This window comes from Dendroctonus ponderosae, unplaced genomic scaffold (genome assembly GCF_020466585.1).
Source record: "Dendroctonus ponderosae isolate FM_Combo_2020 unplaced genomic scaffold, Dpon_F_20191213v2 Dpon_F_20191213_1, whole genome shotgun sequence".
NCBI classification, from domain to species: domain Eukaryota; kingdom Metazoa; phylum Arthropoda; class Insecta; order Coleoptera; family Curculionidae; genus Dendroctonus; species Dendroctonus ponderosae.
This window is the reverse complement of record NW_026017110.1, coordinates 14,652,215-14,658,574: the sequence shown is the minus strand read 5'-3', so window position 1 is coordinate 14,658,574 and position 6,360 is coordinate 14,652,215.

The window sequence follows — 6,360 nt, the reverse complement described above, 5'->3', positions numbered from 1 at the left end:
GTAAGGCATGTCCTTAAATAAAATGGACAACTAACAATTCAAAAAGTAATACTACTCTTATTAATAGCTTCTCGCAAAAAAATTCATGAGAAGTTCAATAAAATGATCCCTAAAACGTGCACTTTGAATGCTCAAATGTAATTAACCTTTTTCGTAAAATAGAACATGTTTCGTGAATCAAATGTTGCCACATGCGTATCATTTGGAAAGGTAAAATATACAAATTTCGCATCATTTTTGCTAATATTTCTATTACATTACAAAAAAACTTGTTTGATTGAGTAATATTTTTCTCAAATTAGGTAAATTTTGAACATTTTACCAAAAATGTGTAATAAGTATGTATGCTTCAGGCGGGAACGCTAATTTACCGTTTGCGTGAAATTATTATTGAAACAAAATATTGTTCGGAATTCGAGACCGAAACGTTTCAACTAGATAAATAGTCAAGTTTATTTATTGCCTTCAATTAAAATCGTGAGATATTTAAATAAAATCTCCGTTCTATCCTGAAAACAATCATACAATATCTGCATGAAAGGACACAGTTTTGTTTAAAGTTATTCAAGAATAAATGCGGGCTTGAAATGATTATAAATATATTGCCGTATATGATTGTCAATATTTTCAATATAGTGAAGGATTTTTCACTACATAAATATGGCATGGGTATATGAAGCATTTATTAACACATACATTTTAATTAATTATTTCTAACTTTAAATTGATTATTTTGAGTGTGATTTTATTGGGATTGCATCACATTATACTACTATTATTGGGATTGCATCTAAATTGAGAATGGATTTTAAAATACAAACACGTTCTTTATTTATGGAGTTTATCACATATTCAACTAAGACTTAACAGCTGGTTAAATTAGCATTTTTTTATTCACTGAGTATACAGGATGTTCAAATTTTGTCATTACTTGAAACATATAGTTTTAAATTTTATTATGTAAACGATAGTTGAAAACCAAAACTGCTGTATAAATTCTATTATAATTATACATTATTTTCAGGAATTTAAAACAGTACAAAATATACTGTCATCAAATGAAAAGTATATTATTAAAATTTACATGTATAATCGTATTTTCTAGTCCTTGTACATAGAAATTTCGCATTAAAGTTGTGCTAAATTCGCAATTGCTAATATTGATTAATATAGCACTTATGCCAATATTACGGTGATAAATGTTTCGTGCTTGGATTTATTATTGAGCTTAATTATTACCCAACCGTATTCCTTATAAATAGTTTATATTGATAATTACGATTAGTAACTAAGAATAGGCGTTCAAACGTGACAATCGCTATAGCGATTAATGATGGAGGCCGTTCATTTTCATTACCAGTCTGTGCTTAAAAATTGTGCACGCTTATGGCTAAAAATACTTCAGTTTTAAAAACTAACAATTGATATATGAACTTTATATTAGCTTTTCAGAATGTAACGATTTGGTTGGTTTGGTAACGTACCTTCTCAGAGATAATTGGTGATTGCTTGAAAAACTTAACGATAAGCCTAGAAAAGTAATTGTTGCATAGTTCTGGAAAATATTAACAAGTGAGATTCCAATTAGAACTTTCTTAATGAGCGTTATCTGAGAATGGCTCAACAGACAATTAGCAAAATTATTCAGGAGGAAATGGAACTATTTTAAGGATATATCTAGGAAATCAAATGTTTCAGTCAAATTTTAAATGTTAAATAAGTATTAATTTTTTTAGTTAATTTTTTTTAGACAAAATATGAATCTGAATATATTCAAGCTACTGCAGTGAATGTAAAAACTAAAAACTTTGACATAACAATAGTAAGCCTTAATAGTCCACCGAAACACAACATTAAGACAGAAAGATACATCGAATTTTTTAAGGCGGTTGGAAGTAGATTCATCATAGGAGGTGACTATAATGCAAAACACACCCAATGGGGATCAAGACTGATAACAACGAAAGGAAGGGAACTACTGAAGGCAATTCAAAAATGCACGTGTGAGGCAATATCAACGGGACCACAGATCCTGACAAAATTCCTGATTTGATAGATTTTTACATCACCAAAAACATATCTTGCAACTATATACTAATAGAAGACAACTTGGAGCTAATTTCAGACCATACCCCAATAGTTTTAACCTTAAGTGAAAATATCGTCGAAAACTTCTGCAATCCCATGCTAGTCAATAAAAAAACAGATTGGGAGGGCTTTAGGTTAACCTTAGAAGAAAAAATAAAATTAGTAACCCCACTACAAACTAAGGAACAATTGGATACTGAAGTGGAGAAGTTCGTCAATGACATTCAAAAATCTTCATGGAAAAACACGCCTGAAACTAGAAGGAAATTGAAAGGTAATAACTATCTTAGAGAAATTTTAGAATTGATTGCACAAAAGCGAAAGGCAAGGAAAAAATGGCAACACACCAGATCCCCGCAAGATAAAACTACTTTAAATAAGCTCACCGCTCAATTAAAAGAAGAAATTAAGCAGCTTAAGAATGATACCATTAGTGAATATTTGAAGAAACTAACAAATGATGCCAATACTGATTATTCACTATAGAAAACAACAAAAAATTTAAAAACTCCCATCATGCCAATACCCCCCATCAGAAACATGGACGGCAGCTGGGTTAGAAATAATGAGCAGAAGGCATTTAGATTTGCCGAACAGCTTGATAAAATCTTTCAACCAAATCCAACAGACAGTACTGCGGCTCTACCCACTATAAATAACCAGGAAAGTGAAGAGATTCCATTAACCACAGTAGCGGAGGTAAAAAGAGAAATCAAACAAAACATAAATCCAAAGAAGGCTCCGGGATTTGACTAATCACTGGTCAGATCCTCAAGGAACTACCGAGGAAAGGTCTAGTGAAACTTACTAACCTGATCAACTCATCACTTCGCCTAAAATATGTTCCCCAACTGTGGAAGGTTGCTGAAGTTATCATGGTACCCAAGTGTAGCAAGCCACCCCACGAAGCATCATCATATAGGCCCATATCACTTTCACCGATTATGTTAAAACTTTATGAAAAACTCCTTTTAAAGAGAATAACACCAATTATAGAAAGAAAAAACCTCATCCCGCCACACCAATTTGGGTTCCAGAGTCAGCACTCCACAATTGACCAGGATCATCGAATAATGAGTGTTATCGAGAAAATATTAGAGGAAAAAAGTGTGCTCTACAATATTCTTGGACGTTGCCCAGGCCTTCGACAGGGTCTGGCATGAAGGCTTGGGACACAAACTTCAAGTGTTCCTACCTATCCAATATTCAACGCTGCTACTGTCATACATAACTGAAAGGTATTTCCGGATAAAGCAAGGGGATGAATACGCGGAATTAAAGAAAATACAAGCAGGTGTGCCGCAGGGTAGTGTACTGGGACCTTTGCTTTATCTCCTGTACACCAGTGACCTTCCTACTTCCGAACAAAATATGGTTGCCACATTTGCAGATGATACTGCTATAATGGCAGTTGGAGACAACAATACCGAGTCCACAGTAAAAAAACTACAAACCGCCATAGATGACATAGAGCGCTGGACTAAAAAATGGCGAATTAAATTGAATGAATCGAAATCTGTCCACATTGAGTTCACCAATAAGAAAGTTGAATACAAACCAGTTAAGATCAACAATCAAATTGTTCCATACCAAAATACAGCTAAATATTGTAACGGAAATGGCCAGGGGTACGCACGTTTGAAATGGAGGGATCAAAATTCATGGTATTTCAGTAAATGGGAGCCCCATTTGCGCCCCATTTACTGTCAAATATGACACTGACAAGCGGGAAGTTTCGCACCTGTTCTGGAGATTTCGAGAACCATCTGCATTACCTGGAGGAAATTATATAAGCGACGACGAGATCCAGACAGGGGAGGTGAAGTGACAGCAGCGACGGAGTGCAGAAGAAGGTTAAACCCGCGAGTCGGAAGACCGAGCTTTCCGTCTGTTATTGTTATTGTTTGTGAAATTGACGGTAATTTTGAAGTTAGTTTGTTCCTGTTCCGCATTTAAAGCGATACTGAGTGGAATAAAAGTTGTAAGCTGAAGAAAGAGTTTGATACTCGGCCATCCACGGTACAATATCTTGGCATGAGGCTGGATGCTGAACTTAAGTGGAAGGCCCATGTCAAGAAAAAACAAGAAGAATTAAATTTAAAATACCGTAAAATGTACTGGCTATTGGGTCGTAATTCTGCCCTGTCAGTGTATAATAAGCTCTTGCTGTATCACCAAATCCTCAAGCCGGTGTGGAGTTATGGTAGTCAACTCTGGGGTTGTACCAGCCAAAGCAACAGAAATATTATACAACGTTATCAAAATAAAGTTCTACGCGGCATCCTAGGTGCGCCATGGTACATCCGGAATGACAACCTCCATAAAGACCTAAATGTGCAAACAGTGGACAATGTAATAAAAAATTGTGCAAAAAGTCATGAACAAAGACTACAAAATCACATCAACGTTGAGGCCATCCAGCTCTTGAACAATGAGGGCTTAACAAGAAGACTAAATCGAGTGAAACCCTATGAACTAGAAATATGCTTATATATGTACACATTAAAATAGTGACTCTCCAATGACAAAGCCGAAGTTATATCATAGGATAACACTTTGCAAATGTACATCTAGTAGTTTAGGTTAAAGAAAAGTAGCTTATTGATGTAAACTAGATTGCTATAACAAACTAATAAAAAAAAATAAAAATTGTGCGTTGGACGAAGCCACTTAAATTTGGATGATCGACCACGTCTTTTCTTCCAGGGGGGATTATCTTCTCATTTTGCCAATAATATTTAAACTTTTCTGGGTTGAAATTATTTTGCTTATCTTGACTGATTGTGAATCTGATACGTATCCTTAAGACATCAATTCCCTCCTAAATTACACTGTTTAATTAACATTTCCCATAGGCAACTACAATAGTAAAGAAAACTAACATGACTTCAAATATATTATTTTAAAAAAATAAAAGAATCCGTATTATCAGTAATTACTGAACAATGCCCACATCTACAGGGTGATTCACAACCTTATGGATACAGAGCAGGGGCGTGTATAAGAGGATACCACTTTAAAACGTTGCGTATGATCCTGATCAAACCATGGATATTTCGGACTGTTCTTCCAAATTAAAATATTTTAGCAAATTATTTTTGGCTAAACGATTCGAGGTAGGGATTTTCAGGGGCTGGGATCCGTCCGAATAATTGCATTTTTGATTGTTTATTGCTATTTATTGCATTATTGGAGGATAGCACCGTAAAACGTTGCGTGTGATCCTGGGCAAACCATTTAGAATTCGGGCTGTTTTTCCAAAATTAAAAATTCAAACAAATTCGTTTTTGCTAAACAATTCGTGGTAGGGATTTTCAGGGACTGGGATCCGTCCGACTAATTTCATTTTTGTTGCTATTTATTGTTTTTGGCATTATTCCCTAGTTGCCATGTAGATGTAGTAACTTTTAGTCCCATGTTGTTGACTTGTGTTTTATTGTATAATTGCTTGTCATATTTATTAGACGAGCAACGACGGGAAAGATTCTGGCTAGGGTTGTTTAATTTTCAAATTTTAAGTCAGATTTAATACGTTTGCGAATGAGGTTTTCCTCAAGAGACTTTTCTGTTCTAATACGAACTCGCACAATTTTTTTGTCGCTTTAGGTAATGTTTCTTATTTTTTAACGGCTTACGTCTGTGATTTATACCCTAATTCAAACGGTTTTTGGGTAATCAATAATTCGGGTTGATTTTTCGAATTGAAAATAATTTTCACTCAGTGTTTCAACTTTAACTAGCCAGGGAATCTTTAAAATGTAAATATAACGTGAGTGTGTTCTGCTGTACACTGCACTTTTATTATCACGTAAGAACGTTTGCGTTGTTATAGGTGTTTCCTCTGTTAACTTCACTATAATTTAATAGGATTTTGTATTTTTCATAGGGATCGTTCGATATATCAAAGCCCAAATATTTTGCTCTGATTTAATCAGCTTTAACTTGCTAGATTTTCTACTGTGGAAACTTTTCACTTGAAAATTTAAAATGTTAATATAAAGCGAGTGTGTTCTGCTGTGAACTACACTTTTTATGGTCCTGTTAGACAATTTGTTGGTGTCATGGTGTTTTTCTTGCAAATAAGCTAGTTTGAATTCTTTTGGATTTTGATGAAATAAATGTACTTTTACTGTAAGTTCCCTTAAGTAAAACTTTTTCTTAGCGGCGTTTCTTCCAAAAATGCCCTTTTCAACCAATTTTTGGCGCTCGAAAGTTCACGGTTCTTCAGTTCTTCACTATATAAAATAACTTGTTTACACAATCCGCGACACA